General features: G+C 38.5%; 2 long non-coding RNA genes across 2 annotated transcripts; both read right to left on the bottom strand.

Annotated features, from left to right (window-relative positions):
* Positions 1–2,888: 2,888 nt before the first annotated feature.
* LOC140597990 (uncharacterized) lies at positions 2,889–8,965 on the bottom strand. Its single transcript, XR_012000110.1, has 2 exons — positions 8,903–8,965; positions 2,889–3,050 (listed from the first exon to the last, which is right to left on the bottom strand). It is a non-coding gene; the product is annotated as an uncharacterized lncRNA (long non-coding RNA).
* Positions 8,966–10,603: 1,638 nt separating this feature from the next.
* LOC112930138 (uncharacterized) lies at positions 10,604–17,049 on the bottom strand. The gene is made up of 2 exons (XR_003237058.2): positions 13,320–17,049; positions 10,604–12,360 (listed from the first exon to the last, which is right to left on the bottom strand). It is a non-coding gene; the product is annotated as an uncharacterized lncRNA (long non-coding RNA).
* Positions 17,050–17,747: the final 698 nt, after the last annotated feature.

Raw genomic sequence — 17,747 nt, 5'->3', positions numbered from 1 at the left:
AAGCTCCCCAGAGGACAAAAGCACAGAAGTTCCCTCATCTAAGAATAAAACATTTTACCCTATTATTCTCCAGGGACAATTATGGAGTGTTTCAGGTTGTGTCACTGATTACTCGCTATCATTTTGCAACTCCAAATAACTTTAGGTTCCCATAGCAACACACTGTTCTGGAAACAGACATTGTTCCCTAATCCATGTGGGAAGGAATAAGAACTTCTTCCAGAAAACTCACAGCAGGTGGGAGAAGACACATCCTGAAGTGTTAAGAGTGGGGATGGTTATTAAGTACTTTGTTCTGCCAAAGACAATGAACCTTAAGTGGTCACCACTGAATGATTAACCAGTCCCCCGACCATCCTGAATAAGCTCCAAGGAGGGATCTCTGCTAAGAAAGAGTCTTAGTATTGCATGAAGCATTATGATGGCTGGCCAAACCAAGGCAAGAAATTAAGACCTTAAGCTCCATCAAGTGAAAGAAACTTCCACTAAACTTCACTAAAAGTATACAGTACATTGCAAACCCATAAAATTTACGTTGGCAGACAGACCAGAAGGCCTATCATATGCTTAATTATTTGGGAGCTTGTGTATGGACGTCTGCAACTTACTTTGAAAGGGGTCACAGAAATAAGATGGATTGATGTAAGGATGCGTAGATATATACAAAGCAAGCATACAGTCAAATAATTGCAGAATCCAGGTAGTTGGTTTAAGGATAGTCACTGTAAATTCCACTTTACCCAAAGCTTGAAATTTTCATAAGACATTATTAGAAGTAAACATATAGGCATATCGCATGAAGAGAACAGGGAAAAAAGAAAACAATTGAGAAAAGGGTGGTAGAGAAAGGGATAAAAAGGGAAAAGAAGAGAGAAAAGATTTTTAGTGTTGTCCCGAAGTTGATTCCTTTTCTCTCACCTTTGTACTTGAGAGCTTCGTAAAGCAGATGATTTTGACTGAACTGGATTGAAATTACTGAACTATATCGTGGAGTCAAAAGGAACCCAAAGGAACTTTTTTTGAAACACCAAATTACTAATGCCACTTGATGTTCTGGAATTGGTTATGGTTGTCCTAACAGGTGCTTGTGTAAAATAAGCATCTATAAAGGGCAGGGTAGAATGAAACCAGGGTCTTTTGCTATGAAGTCCAAAACGGAAGCTAGAGTGGGGCGCTTTTAATGTTGGAGCCTCTCATCCAAGTCTTGTGACTAGTTAATACATAGTTGGAAAACTTAGAGGCTGATGCTCATTCTTTTACACACAAAGTTCAAAACAGTGAGTGTCAAGGTGAAAACAAAACACAAATCTTTGAAATTTGAAGAAAGGAACTTTCTGTGAGCTGACATTTCCATAAGCATATAGTACACACGTGGAAGTAGCTCTTATCTAGAAAGCAACCAAAACCTGGCAAAAGAGTGAAAATAGTGCCACCTGGTGGTCAGAGCTGGGACTAGTCTGGCAATGCCTTCAAAGATTGCTAGCCTTTTATAATTTTCCACTGTTTTTAGTTTTTCAACAAACATGTAAAAGGAACCTCTGGAATACTAGAGAGAAGACAGAAGAACTACTTTTTTTTATAGCACTGGTGTTCCTAGTATCATTTCTGAACATAAGTTTTCATAGGGACTTGCTCATTTCAGAAGGCCCAAAAATGTTAATCATGGGATAGAATGTGATGGAAGGTGTTAGCTAAACCTATAATGGAAACTACTCTGCAATATATATGTGTATCAAATCAACACATTGTATACCTTGAACCTATACAAAGTTATACATTAATTATATCTCAATAAAGCTATTGATGGGGGTGAGAAAAAAAGAGGCTTACTACCTTCCTTCATATGACTGTAGTTAGTTGACCATTGAACATGGGTTTGAACTGCATGGGTCCACATCTATGTGGATTTTTTCCTGATAAAGAACAGGGCTGCCTAGTTGACCCTGTCAGTAGAGCATGTGATTCTTGATCTCAAGGTCATGAGTTCCAGCCTCACAATGGGCCGAGCTTACTCAAAAAATAAATAAGGGTATTTAAAAGATAAATACTATAAATGTATTTTCTCTTATGGTTTTAATAACTTTTTTCTCTAGCTTACTTTATGGTAAGAATATATAGTATATAATATACAAAATATGTGGTTTATATTCTTGTCAACATAAGTCTATTAGTAGTTAAGTTTTGGGGGCCAAAAGTTGTACACAGATTTTAAACTGTGCCAGGGTCGGCATCCCTAGCTCCCCATGTTGTTCAAGTATCAACTGTAGTTTTCTTGGTTAGGTCATGGGAAATCCCACCTTTAAACAATCCCATTCTTAGGGTCTGTAAGATTCTACATTCTAACAGTTTTCTTATTAAAATAGGAATGCCCAAAGGGGAGAGGAAATGCGAAGACCTGGGTTCTGAAATGCCAGTTTACTAATTGAGTGATTTTGGGAAATGACTCTTTGAGTTGGCCCACCCGACTTCATAGAGTTGTTGGATCCTAAATCTTTATGTCTTCTAGTTAACACCCATCTGTGGGATCAGCAGCCTTGGCCTAGCTTAACTCTCTTCCCTTCTTCCCAGGGCAGAGGACTCTGCTCCAGTTCCCTTCGGGGTAGAGCAGCAGCTGGAACAGCAGGGAGTTAGGGAAGAAACACACAGAACATGCCTTCAAAAGCTGGTTAAAGTTAAAAATGAAGGTGAGCCAAGTAAAACTGGTCAGTTATTAAAATTATTGAATTCAAGCGACTTACTATAAATTTTATAAAGAAAAGTTTGGGAAAAAAAGTAAATTTGGTGAGCTGGCCACTAAGTGAATAGGCCTGTTTGCTGAAAACCTCTCTGGGCCTTTGATTTCTTTATTTAAAAAAAATTAATAATAATCTCACAGAGATGTATTATAAGGATTAAGTTAGATCATTTATTTAAAGTGCTTAGCACAGGGACACTTGAGTGGCTCAGCTGGTTAAGCATCTGCCTGAGGCACAGGTCATGCTCCCAGGCTCAGCGGGGAGCCCGCATCTCCTTCTCCCTCTGCTTGCTGCTCCCTTGCTTGTACTTTCTTCCTGTTGGATAAATAAAATCTTAAAAAGTGCTTAGCACAATGTCTGGTACATGAAAAGATGCTGCTATTCTATTATTATTAGCACCATTATGCAATAGGAAAGGTTGGCTTAATCCTTACAGTACTGCAAGGACTTTGATTTGCTCAAGATCACATAGTAAGTTTAGACACAGATCTGGCTCTAAGACTCAAAGATATATTTTAAAATCCATACATTTTTTGAAAAACAAAAACCAACTTTGGATTGTGAAACATTAACACCAGTACAAACAAGTGCATTAAAAACAGAGATTAATGAATAATTATAAAGCAAGCAACCACAAAGCACCACACACCAAGGCAGAATCTTATGTCTTTCATAATATTGTTGCACATGTATTCTGACACATGTGCACGAGCTCCTCTAGGCTATAACTGTAAGGAGTGGCAATATTGGAAAATAGGGTATATGTGTGTTCGAATTTACATTAAAGACCAACTTTTTAAAAAATTCAATTAACATAGTGTATTATTAGTTTCAGAGGTATAATTTAGTGATTCATCAGTAAGAAATAACACCCAGTGCTCATTCCATCAAGTGCCCTCCTTCATGCCCACACCCAGTTACCCCATCCCCCTAACCCACGTCCCCTCTAGCCACCCTATTTGTTCCCTAGACTTAAGAGTCCCTTACAGTTTGTCTCCCTGATTTCGAAAGATAAACTTTTATAACAGGGTTGTTCTAATTTACTCTGCCACCAGGAGTGTGAGTTCATGTTGCTCCATCATCAATACTCGCCATCATTAGACTTCTCGCGACCACTCATCAGGGTGGCATTTCATTGTGATTTTGGTATGTATTTCCCTGATTACAAATGAAGTTAAGCACTTTCCTTATGTTCAGTAATCACTGGAACATCTTTTACAATGTGCTGACTCATGATTCAAGTCTCTTTTGCCCAGTCTTCTATTGAGTTATCCCCTGTTCTTCTACTCTGCACCTCCCGAATAGCACAGAGCAGAGGGAGGACAGGTACTAATAAGGCTTATTCTTTGTTGGGAATACCCACAGTACTAGACAGAGCTGTCCACAGAGTAGGGCTTAATAAACATGCTGATTGATTGGCACAGGTTCATCATCCTTATGTGCAATCCCCAAACACAAAAAGGTTAGGAAAAACAAGAATTTAAAAAATTAAGTTGGTACAAAATTCACTTGGAGGCAAAACCTGAACTGACATGAAGCTGTTTAATAGTTATCATGTTTCCCTGCAGAAACATTAAATGTAATTGACTATGGAACACTATGGTTTAGGACTATGGTCTGAGAAGCTGCCCAAACCCAGAGAGATAATATCATATACAATTTAAAGTACCTATGCCCCATGGTAGTTTCCTAAAATCAAAAAATTTCTGAACTGTTGAACACATCTGGCCACAAAGATACTGAATATGGGATTCTGGACCTATCATTTATTGAATTCTTATAGTGTTCTTGGCTTTAGGATAAATGTTTTACATATACAATAGATCTGTGGTCAAGATTAAGTAAGATAGGTATCAGCCTTTTCACATTTTATATAGGAGACACCAGAGGCTCAGATAAATTCAATAATTTGCCTAGTCACACAGCACCGCTGAGATTCAGGTTTCTAGAAATGAGTTTATCTTGTAAAATGTGACACTACAGAGTAATTGAAAGGTATCACTGAAACATACATAAGAGCAGTTAGTGAGGGCAGCCCCGGTGGCGCAGCGGTTTAGCGCTGCCTGCAGCCCGGGGTGTGATCCTGGAGACCCGGGATCGAGTCCCATGTCAGGCTCCCTGCATGGAGCCTGCTTCTCCCTCTGCCTGTGTCGCCTCTCTCTCTGAATAAATAAAAAATCTTAAAAAAAAAAAAAAAAAAAAGAGCAGTTAGTGAGCCAAACTGGGTGCCTGCACCATATTCACAGAGAAAGGCAATCAAGCTGGATTAGTCAGAGTAAGGAGGAGCACACCTGTTTCTAGTGATGAGAACGCGGAGGTCCAGAGAGGGCATGGGGAATGCCCGAGGCCTCACAGCTAATCAGTCTGATGAGCTTGAAGATATTAATTTTAACTGTAACAGGGCTGTCACAAGACACCAACAATACTGCATTCCTCTCATAAAGACAGTGGAACTGGGGGATCCCTGAGTGGCGCAGCGGTTTGGCGCCTGCCTTTGGCCCAGGGCGCGATCCTGGAAGACCCGGGATCGGATCCCACATCGGGCTCCCGGTGCATGGAGCCTGCTTCTCCCTCTGTGTCTCTGCCTCTCTCTCTCTCTCTCTCTCTCTCTCTCTGTGACTATCATAAATAAATAAAAATTAAAAAAAAATAAATAAAATATTAAAGACAGTGGAACTGTTATTTCTGAAAATTTCATTATTTAAAGCAAACAAGTTTCAAATTAAGGGCAATGCTCAAATTGCCCTTTATCTTGCAGACTTACATATTCTTGCCTCCAGTGTCAGAGGATGTACTTTTTGTCCAAGATCCACTGCTTCACCAGAGCCTCCCACTCCATGCATTCTCTTCTCTGGGGCCCTGGTGCAGTAGTGGCCACCTCCTCCCATGCTTTTAACCCTTTCTGTTCTCAGGAGGCCCTTCTAATCTTAAAGCACCCCCCCCACCTCATCCCTCTATTCCCTTCTAGCTATCCTGTTCCCTCATTTAGCCAGCCGAAGAATACTCCTCACTACTCCACTTTCTCACCTCCCAGCTAAGCCACTCTCGGATTCTTGACCTGGCGTAACTATATGAGATAGTAAATGTTTGTTCTGAACTAAGTTTGGCACTTTATATAAGGAATGGAGAAAACCCTAAAGCACAAGCATTCTCATTACTGAGTAAACGATGGTAACACTCTTAGGTGGGAAAGCCTTGAATTTTTTTTTTTTTTTTTTTAAGATTTTTACTTATCCATGAAAGAGAGAGGGAGAAGCCATGCAGGGCAGAAGTAGACTCCCCCCTGAGCAGGGACCCTGATGCAGGCCTCGATCCTACAACCCTGAGATCACGACCCGAGCTGAATGCAGACACTTAACTAAGTCACCAAGGTGCCCCTCTCTCATTTTTTAAGAAACATGACAATTCATTCTGGAGAGCAAGTCCTACTGAATGTCATCAGCTTAGAAAGTCTTCCATTTTCCCACATTCCTTAGGAAACTTGGGAGAACTCCCACTGCAAGTTAACTTATGAATATAAAGAATGAAGGAAAGCTTTTTTTTTTTAAGATTTTATTTATTTATTCATAGACAGAGAGAGAGGCAGAGACACAGGCAGAGGGAGAAGCAGGCTCCACGCAGGGAGCCCGACTTGGGACTCGATCCCAGGTCTCCAGGATCACTCCCCAGGCTGCAGCCGGCGCCAAGCCGCTGCGCCACCGGGGCTGCCCTGAAGGAAAGCTTTTAATGGTGTCTGTTACATTAAGAGAACCCTCCTTGAATGCAAAACCTACGAGGGTATTATCAACTCTGAAAAATCTGTCAGTGATTACTGTCTTTACTGACATGCAAGAATTCATACTGGAGGGAAATCCCAGGAATGTAATAAATACAAGGATGCCTCAGCTTCAAGCCTGCACTGAGTGGCCACAAGATCATTTATACTGGCATCAAAAAGTATAAATGTTATGAATATGGGATTACCTTTATCAATACCTCCTCCTTAGACTGGACCACTAGCGCATTAATTTTTTAGGTTTTTTTGAAGTATAAACATCGAGGTCTATAGCTATAATTAACCTTAAATTACATTCTAATAAACAAACAAGCCACTCAATTTCGGGGTGGTCTGCAGTGCAGCAATACACAAAGAAACCCCACGACACATGAAAACCTACTCAATACAACTCATGATCTTTAACGGAGAGAGGTTGTGAATAGCCAAGAGGTTGAAATATCTGTCAAAGGAAGTTATTTTTAAAAAGTACTCCATCAATCAATCTTTGTGGGACAGCTAACAATCTCAACTCTGGGGTATAGAAGCTGGGCCCTAGAATATATTAGGTAATTCATTTTTTAAAAAAGATTGAGGACCAGACCAAATGTCCTGTATCTCCACGAAAGCCATCACTTTATGATCATAGTTGAGAGCCACACAGGCACTAATGAACCCCAAACCCAGACTGCTCATCTCTCCCCTTACTACCAGCCACATGCTCAGACTTCCAGACCACACATTCAAAGCAGAAGGCAGTAAATAACATGTTTTTTTTTTTTTTTTTTACATCCATTATTTCCTATTCTTTCCTTTGCAGGCACCACTAAGTCAAGCTAAACAGAACTAATAGCCAATTCCAAGAATCATACAGATCACATTGTATTACTCTTGACATCTCCTACTTGATCCCTAATTACAAGAGCAGAGGTCCTGTTTTGTTCCTTTATAGTCTACGCAAGGCTTAGCACAGCACATGGTTGGGCATATGGCAGCTACTCAGTAAGATAGCTGGTATACAGGCTACCATTTATGACCTCAATATTTTAGTTCTTTCTGCTGCAGCAGCTAGAATACACCTAGCTCCTTCACCTCTATTTCCAAAATCCTGGCTTACTTCAAGCATCATCTCCAAGAAATCTTTTCTAATTTCTACCACCTCTTATCTCCAGCATCAACCTACCTCCTCTGAATTCCCACAGATCTTTTTTTTTTTTTTTTTTTTTTTTTTTTTTTAAATTTTTTATTTATTTATGATAGTCACAGAGAGAGAGAGGCAGAGACACAGGCGGAGGGAGAAGCAGGCTCCATGCACCGGGAGCCTGATGTGGGATTCGATCCCGGGTCTCCAGGATCACGCCCTGGGCCAAAGGCAGGCGCCAAACTGCTGCGCCACCCAGGGATCCCCCACAGATCTTTTTTTTAAAGATTATTTATTTATTCAGAGAGAGAGAGAGAGAGAGAGAGAGAGAGAGAGGCAGAGACACAGGCAGAGGGAGAAGCAGGCTCCACGCAGAGAGCCCGACGTGGGATTCGATCCAGGGTCCCCAGGATCACACCCTAGGCTGCAGGCAGCGCTAAACCGCTGCGCCACGGGGGCTGCCCTCCCACAGATCTTTAGGCCAGACTCGGCTCCCTTTCTGGCATCGTACTTGCTTTTTGCCCACCTGGTTTTCCCTATCAAACTGCAAACCAAAGCCCAGAATCCAAATCTCTCAATATAGGTCAAATCTTAGTTCTGTGAATACAGGGACTGAACTTAGGGAACTCAACTAGAAGGGAATGTACACACCCTCTCATTCTTTTCATTCATCTATTTTCCCCCAAATACTGTCATTAACACATTGAAGAGCCACCCAGAAATTTTGTAGAACGCTATCAAAGATCTTTAAAAGTATTCTCCCAATTATTTGGGCATTCTCAACTTAGAGCTGCCTTTATTTTTTTTTTTTTAATTATTTATTTATTTACTTATGATAGTCATAGAGAGAGAGATAGAGAGGCAGAGACATAGACAGACGGAGAAGCAGGCTCCATGCACCGGGAGCCCGACGTGGGATTCGATCCTGGGTCTCCAGGATCGCGCCCTGGGCCAAAGGCAGGCGCCAAACCGCTGCGCCACCCAGGGATCCCTAGAGCTGCCTTTAAACTAAAAATGAATATTCTCTTCCCTCTTCAAGATCAGATGTGTATCAATTTACATCAAGAGTTCAAAGGCTAGAGGAATAAGCTCAGGTGCTCATTGCCTGATGTTAGAAGAAACGAGGCAGTGAGTCACGTTTTGGCTTTCGCCAAACACCTTGCTGCTGATGAGACACTGCCAGTAGAACTAAGTTCATGTCCCCAATTGTTTACTTGATAGATGCCCAAATGTGACCTAGAGCCAGCAATTCAGCATCACCTGGAAGCTTACCAGAAATGCCGACTCTCCAATGGTACAGCCACCTTAGAAAACAGTTCAGCAGTTCCTGAAAATTTTAAAGTTAACATATGACTGAGATTTGCTATACAACACTGTGTTGAAATTAACAATACTGCAGTCTGCACTTAAAAATTAAGACAGTTGGAGCACCCAGCTGGCTCGGTCAGTAAAGCACACAAATCTTGATCTCGGAGTCATGAGTTCAATCCCCACACTGGGTGTAGAGATTACTTTTTTTTTTTTTAAGATTTTATTTATTTATTTATGAGAAACACAGGGAGAGAAGTAGAGACACAGGCAGAGGGAGAAACAGGCTCCCTGCGAGGAGCCTGATGCAGGACTGGATCCCAGGACCCCAGGATCATATCCTGAGTCAAAAGCAGATGCTCAACCACTGAGCCACCAGGTACCCTGTAGAAATTACTTTAAAAATAAAATAAAATCTTAAAAAAATTTAAGAGGGTAAACCTCACATTAAGTGTCCTTACCACAATTATTTTTTTTTTTTTAAGATTTTATTTACTTATTCATAGAGACACACAGAGAGATGCAGAGACACAGGAAGAGGGAGAAGGAGGCTCCATGCAGGGAGCCCGACGTGGGACTTGATCCGGGGTCTCCAGGATCACACCCTGGGCTGCAGGCGGTGTTAAACTGCTGCGCCATCAGGGCTGCCCACCACAATTATTTTTTTTTAAGTCACCATATGACCCAACAATTCCACTCCTAAAAATCCAGTCCTTACAAAAACAAAAATGCATGTCCACACAAAATCTTGTACATAAGTGTTCACAGCAGCAGGGTTCATGATAGCCAAAAGGTAGGAATGACCCAAATGCCCATCAACTCATGAATACAAAAAAATGTGGTTATGTCCACATAATGGAATATTATTCAGCCATAAAAGATAAAAGGATCTGATACAAGTAACTGGGATGAACCCTCAATACATACTAAATGAAAGAAACCAGTTACAGAAGTCCATGAAACATATGATTCCATTTATATGAAATGTAAATAGAGACAAAGTAGATTAGTGGTTGCCAGAGATTTTGCAGCAGATTTGGTGAATGGGGGTAGCTGCTAATGGATACAAGGTTTCTATTTTGGCATGATAAAAACGTCCTGAAATTAAGACAGTAGTGATAGTTGCTAACAGCATGCTTGAAAATAAAAGCCCATGAAACTGCATTTTTAAGGAGTGAATCTTACATGAATTTTATTTCAATAAACCTTATTTGAGAAAAGAAATGCAGATTCTTGGGTTGACCCCAGACCTACTAAATAAAAATCTGTTTTAATAACATCTGCAGGTGATTCACATACGCATTGGTTCAGAAGCACTGATCTAGAATAGGATCAAATTTGTTTCTCCAGTAAATCATGGAATAATTACCTTGATTTCACGAGGATAGGTTTTTCCTGTCAAAACCGCTTCAGATATTCAACCACTGTTCACATTCATTTTATAATATCTGGTTTCTCCTCTATAAATCTGCCATGTTTTAGTACTGGGTGGCACTTGCATTGGGCCAAGAGCAAAACCCTAGCATATAGATTTTATAACTCTCAACAGTAGCAGTATATAGTAGCTCTTACTTTAAACCAGCATTTTGAAAGGGGTGGCAACGACATACAGCAGGTGACCAAAGGAGATACACAGCCAAATAGGAAATGAGACCAAAAGAACACTCACTTCAGAAAACACTTTATTAAAGGTCAAATCAGATTTACAGGAGTATAAAACAAAAGGGGTAGAGGTGCAGAAGCTTCAAATAAACTGTGCATACAACAGGATGTAAATTACCTACCTGGGGTTCTCAGAGCACTTTTCTACATCTGCACTGAAGCCTAATCTATTTTTTAAAGAATCCTACGAAAAGTCTCAGCAGTCATATTTTCCCATGATTTAGCAACTAAAGAAAATGTACACATTCCAAAAAGGGGTAAACCCGAGGGACAATAGGTATTGAATATAAAACATAACTGAAAAAAAAAATAAAACATAACTAAGATCCTCTTCTCGGTTTCTACTCTTTCAATTTTGTGTGTGTGCATACTCTGGGGGGGGGAGGGGCTATTTGAACTTTCCTTTCCAAATTTTTCATTAACAATTTGGATTGTTTTAGGGCATCTGGCTAAGTTGGTAGAGTGAGTGACTCTTGATCTCAGGGTCACGAGAGTTTGAGTGCCATGTTGGACACAGAGATTACTTATACATATATAAAAAAAATGGCATCTTCTGTGGGTACTCACAGCCAGGTACTCCATATAAATATTACACCCCAATTAAGAGTGCAAGATTTGTAATCTGCATGTTTGGGTTCGAATACTGGTCCTAGATCACAGGTGTACAAACTTAGGCAAGTTAATTATTTCTCTGCCTTAAATAGCATTCATCTCATAGGATAGCTCTGAGGATCTAAAAAAATAAATGTATAGAAGAGTACTTAATACATATGAAGTGTTTTGCAAATCTCACACACACACAAGTGCACACATGCACAGGATCTTTCAAATACAACCTGTCATATCCAGATTCACAAGCTAGAGTGGACTGTTGATGGGGAAATGAAATTAGCTTTATTTTGTTAGACTTTTATTTCCTAGAAATAGGAAATTCCTATTCACTAGGAAATTCTATTTCACTAGAATTCCATCTGTATCATATCGGTAAAAATGAGCTTCTAAAAGACATGTACTGTGTGCTAGTCCATCTTTGTATTCAGGGTCTGGCACAATGCCACACCATTGATGTGTAATGAATGTGAAACAAATTTAGTCCTAGGAATTTGAAAATTATCTACAAAACCAATAGAGGTGAATGTTAATGGAGACCTATAAAAGCCCAAAATTGGGCACTCTTATTTCACAGCATATAATGTAAATGTAGTTCTGGTAGTAACTCTGAAAACTTGACAAGTTTTCTATAGATACAGCAAGGGATAAAATTAAAACTACAATAAAACAATTCAAGAAAGAATTTGAGCACAAAACAACAAAAATCAGCACTCTGTACATTTCAACCCAAGTTCCAGCTTCACTGCTGAGAAACAGAAAAGCTCCACGTTGGCTGGAACAAGCCTCACCCCCACAATACTGAGAACCAAACCAAATGGGAACAAGACATTTTGAAGCTCAGAATAAGGAAACTATCTTTACTAATATGGAACAATTAGTTTAAAAATACCGCATTAAGAGTCTTTCTTCAAAAGAGACATCTCACTTACCTTTTCAGAATATTTCCTAAAAACATTAAAGAAGATGTAAGGCTTAGCTGGTAATTTCCATGAACTCAGTTCTTTTCCTCTGACTGCAGTGGAGTTCACACGACAAAGCAGGTTTGGGAATGCTAGAAATGAATTCCTACTTCCCTTTGCATTCTTCAGGTTCATTTTCCCCCAAATTTCTGCACTGGTTGGCTTCCATTTCAGCATCAGTCACGAAATCTTGAAGGTCAGACACAGTAAACAGGGAAGGACATAAATTAAGTGATTCCGGTGTAGTTTTGAGTCTCATAACTTCAAAAGGGATGAGTCATACCTTAAAGTATGTGGAAGTGAATTAAATGTTCTATTCCTTAATGAAATTTAGCTCAGTCAAGCTAAAGGGAATTAGTTCACTACTACAGCCTAAAATTTTGTTTATTCCTTTAGTAAATGTTGAGTGAAAAAACGCATAACTCCCATGAAGGAGCACCTGGCTGGCTCAGTGAGTGGAGCATGTGACTCGATCTCAGGGTTATGGTTTCAAGCTCCACATTGGCCAGAGGGCTTATAATCAATCGATCAATCATAATTCCCATGAAGACCAAATACAAGGTGATCATTTTAGTATGAGTCTGTATCCTTGATTTATTTTGCAGTATAAATGTAAAGCAAAACAGTTCTAACAATGGGAATAAAAAATAATGCCAAATTGTTCTAAATGATTTTCTAATTTGTCAAATTTGAAATTGATATTTATATACCACTTAAATCAGAAAAAAGGTGAACTTTCTCTGTCATTAGTACAAGCTTTAAATTCAAAGGCTTATTCCTCAATTGCTTTCTCAGTTATAGAAAAATAGTATTAACTAGATAAGAGGGAAAAAGTATTAAATAATTCATGTGGAATTAATTAACCAAGAAATGTCTTTATTCTTTGCAGAATCATAAACTGAAAATCAAAACTTTCTACACTTCAAGTAGTTTACAATCAATTTTTTTATTTGCTTCCTGTAAATCATTAAATATGTTTGTTTTACTCACAAACGGACACTTCAACCCCAAAATGACAGAACTAGGTCACTACTTTGGAAATGGAAATAGAAATAGCTAGATTAGGAGAATTCAGGCCAATAAAACTTGCTTTTAGGGGGATGGGAGAGAAAGCCATCAATATGCCGTAAGAGTTTGAGTATTCTGACCATATATCAGAAGTTATTCTTGCTGAATGGTCCTGGATTCCAAATGACACATTCTTCCTCAATGTACTCATTCCATCACTGGCTCAGCAGTCGGCACTGGAGACCATTTAAAAACGTGCACTTTGCAATAATCATTATCTATCTTAGCAGCTAGAAAGGCAAAACAAAGGTTAGCATATAAAACTACCTTTAGGACTAGGGCAGAATAACTAATTCACAAATGATAAACATAATAATTAAAAAAAAAAAGAATAATGAACACACCTGGTCCTGAAGAGTTAGGTTTGTTTTTAAGGAAAACAAAACCAACAAACCTCAAAATGTTTACCAAATTATGACCAAAGTGCCCTCTTTCCTGCCCACAACTTCTATTTTTGGACCAGCATTCCAGAAGCATAAGGAATATAAGATGGTTAGGTGTTCGCCAGACACAAAGGAAAGCCAGTGAATTTGTTCACGCTACCCTATTAAACATTAGATTTGAATGAGCTTTCCATCCCGGAAAAAATCCATGGATGAAAATCAGACGTGGCAATAACTGCTCCTGATGTTAGATTCTAGTAGCAAAGCATGAGAGGGATGTTTTCACTTTATAGAGAGAAACAAAAAGCAAAATTCAGTTTCAGAGGCAGGGGCGGGAGGGAAGGGGGCAAATCACCATTTCAAATAACCAGAGAAAATAAGTAAAATAATTTGAGAACAAGCTATGTGAATGTTGGGCTTAACACTTCTTAGTTTGCAGTTAAAAAACATTCAAAGGGAAGACAAAATGTGCATGTTAGGTTTCTGAAGCAAGACGCTGTTCAAAGCTAACCAACAACTGGCAAAACACCAGTATTAAACTTCTATCTGGAAATAAGGCAAAATAAAATACTGCTGAGGGGTAAGACACATCCCAGACTCGATCTGCTAAACCAAGAGATGGCAGTTAAACCAGACCTCTGCTCTTAATCTGGTTTCTAGTATTTTGTTATTGGTGTAGTAGCAAAGATTTCTCAAATTCCAAGGTTTGTATTTTATCTTACCTTCTAGGTCAGTTCTAAGTCCTATCCTACTAAACAGTTCTGTATTTAAAATCTTGTAATGTAACTTAATATGCTTAATCAGAGCCTGACTGACCTCTCGACTGTCCCTATAGACTCAAAGGGTAAGTGGCAGGGGGGTTAGGAAGGAAGATTCTAAGAAATGTAATTATACCTGTTCCATCATACTCGTTTTACAGAATGAACTTTGTGATCTGCAGAATTAATTATTTGTTTCTCTTCATGCCTGGTTTATATGAAGTTGATCACTGGACATGAGAAAATGTATTAAGTCCTCTCATAAGTTTTCACAGGTATTTTCATCATTCATTGGAAGTAAATTCCAAGGTTATCAGCTAGCCCACATAAAAAAGGTGCATATAATCTCACAGCTTTATTTCTCTGGCCTGCAACAAATCTAGTTCCAACTTTCTAAGTGTCTGCATGGTTCTTCAAATATTAACTTCAAAATATAAAATGAGTAACATTATTTATTTAAACCCAATATTCAGTGTCCCTAACTGAGGTGGGCTCAATAACTCGTCTTTCAAACGACACAAAACAGAACAAAATACTTGACTTGTATTTTGAGATTGCTGCTGGCTTTGTCCCAACACTTCCACTTATTTCTTGACTCGATTCTCAATTCAGGCTCAAGACCAAAGGGAAAAATCTGTAGGCTAGGTTTTGTTGACACTGAGGCAAACAGCCACCAAGTCTAAGAGAGACAATCTCCCCAGTTTGGGGATGCTCTGGACATAAGAATTTAACGAACTGTCACGTGTAAATTGTGCCCACAAAATGGGAGATCACTGCAGCCTCAGCTCATGAATATGCATTTTAAAAGATTATGTTAAAGTGTTAAGATTATTTTAGTTGTGAAGTGTTCACTATATTAGGAGAATAAGAAGCCAGAAATAAAGAAATCTTGAGTGTAACTTCTTTTTCCATACATACTTTCCTACAGTCTAAAAGCCATCAAGAATACCCTTCATTAGACACCTGGGTGGCTCAGGGGTTTAGCACTTGCCTTCGGCCCAGGGCATAATCCTGGACTTCCAGGATTGATTCCCACATAGGGCTCCCTGCATGGGGCCTGCTTCTCCATCTCTGTCTCTCTGTGCCTCTCATGAATAAATAAATAAAATCTTAAAAAAAAAAAAAAAAAAAAGAATACCCTTCATGAAGTCTTATCCAATCTGTTAGGTGATGGTGAAGGTGATCAGACTCGTGATTATTTATAGGTTTTCTCTTTTGAAGAGGCTGTTGCTTTTGAACTGAATGCATTAGAAGCATTTTTGCTACCTGGATTCAGATTATCTGCTGCAAATTTGTGCCTCCAGGCTGGCTTCCCATTCTTCCCCAACTGCATGCTTAGGAAATGAAACACTCATTTCATGTTAGTTGTTAAGTAAACCATATAGAAAACAAAACCAGACTATAGATTTAATATTTATTTGTATCATTTCCTACCTACCTAATGCTAACCTTACTCCTTTCCCTCTAACCTCTTTATTATTTTTTTTTAGAAAAATATTTTCCTTGCATAATTCTCTTCTAACATTTAAGGGCTTTTCACCTCCATTTTCTTCGAAAGACCTTAAGCTAAGCTCTTGGAAATTTCAGGGAAAAAAAAATCAGTGTTGAAACTAGAGGCAGATCTATTGTAAAAAACATTACTTTTCATGTACATCACCCAAAGGGTTAAATTCAGAGGCTGCAAAGTTTATGGGATTAGCACTCTCTTCCCTTATTTCTTTCCTTTGGTTCTAAGAGGGAACCTTAGAACTCAAGGTCACTGGCAGATTATAAAGGACAAGGTGAATGGAGGCTATTTTTGAGTGACCCTTTCCCTTAGGTAGAGATGTAGGGGTAGGTACAGAAGCTGCTATTTCATGAGCCAAAGGCTATAAACTTCTAGCCCAAACTTCAAAGGAAAAGAAATTTTAAATGTATAACTATCTTTTAATCCTTGGCAAGTCAGTTACTGCACTCTCTCATGAAAACACTACCATACCAACACACAGCTCCATTTTTCAAGCCGTTTTTCAATTAAATTGAATCTTCAGGAAACTTTAAAAAACAGTGCTAAAGCAAAGAAGTTAGAAAATCTAGATTCAAATGAATTCTGCCAGCAACTGTTACATAAATCGGAATGTCATTTTTAGAAATAAATGGACACAGTATTTCCAAATGTCAATAGACACACTTGAATTAACAGTTTTCTCCCTGCTTTATGAAATCGGTTAATTCCTAAAAATCCACTGAACATACAAAATGTTTATATACCAGATGGATTCCCAAATGATGACAAAATACTTTCAAAGATGCCTTAACAATCTTTGATTCCTTTCTACTAGTTTTTGTTTTGTTTTAAATTAAATTCTTCAATGGACTAATGGGTGAATTTCTCAATCTGACCTTCTTTATAGGTTACTATAAATGAGATGCAGAACACCACGTTTTTTACAGTTTTGTTCCAAATTTTTCTAGATTGCCATCAGCCTTGTTCCTAAAAGACTTGATTATCAAGACAAAGTAGGAAAAGAGATAGTATATATTATGCACATGCAGAAACTCATGTTCTCTCTGACTTTGCAGAAGAACCTAGTCCTTCTAAATCATTCACTACAAAGTTCTACTACAAATAAATGGAGTATAACCAAACTTCAGGTAACTTCAAGTAAAAAAAAAAAAAAAAAAAAAAACTAAAACACTGCAGGTATCTAGCTTTCAAAGAACACTTGATGAAAATTAATGTGTTAACATTTTTGGTGTCATCAAATTAACTTAAAAACCCAATGAAGGTTCTGGGGGTGGCAGGAAGTATTTGGGACAAAGCAGCAGTAAGGCCTGATTCTGATAAATCTAAAATGTGTTTTACTGTGTGCTATTCATTCTGTAAGTAATTGAAGTCCTGTATAAAATTTCACACAAAGGTGAAATACTTCAAAGTTGTTAAACGATTTCTAACATGAGATCGCCTTTACTGACCTTAAGGATTAAGAAAATTGATGCTATGTTTATAAAATAAAAGAGAATCAAAATACCCATAATCATTCTGGCAAAAACTATACCATTTAAATTGTTTTATAAATAATTTTAATGTTGAATATGCCAAGTATGCAACTGAAGATTTCATAACCCTAATTTTTAGAAAATGTTCCATTATACTTTTTACCTATGTCCTTCTCCAAGTCTGAGTGCTCCAATACATGCTAGTGAAAAAAAAGACCAAAATTAGCATTAGCACAAGGATTTTCAGTTAATACTACAAATAGAATCACCAGAGGGGAAAAGGCCAAGTAAAGGAAACTCAATTATGTGACTAAATGAGAATCCTTGAGACATACAAAATCAAACTGTATTACTTACCAAACCTCTACACCATCGCCTGATAAATATC

This window comes from Vulpes vulpes, chromosome 2, assembly GCF_048418805.1.
Source record: "Vulpes vulpes isolate BD-2025 chromosome 2, VulVul3, whole genome shotgun sequence".
Classification (NCBI taxonomy): Eukaryota; Metazoa; Chordata; class Mammalia; order Carnivora; family Canidae; genus Vulpes; species Vulpes vulpes.
The sequence above is the reverse complement of the archived record's forward strand: the minus strand, read 5'-3'. Positions and strand labels throughout refer to the sequence as shown.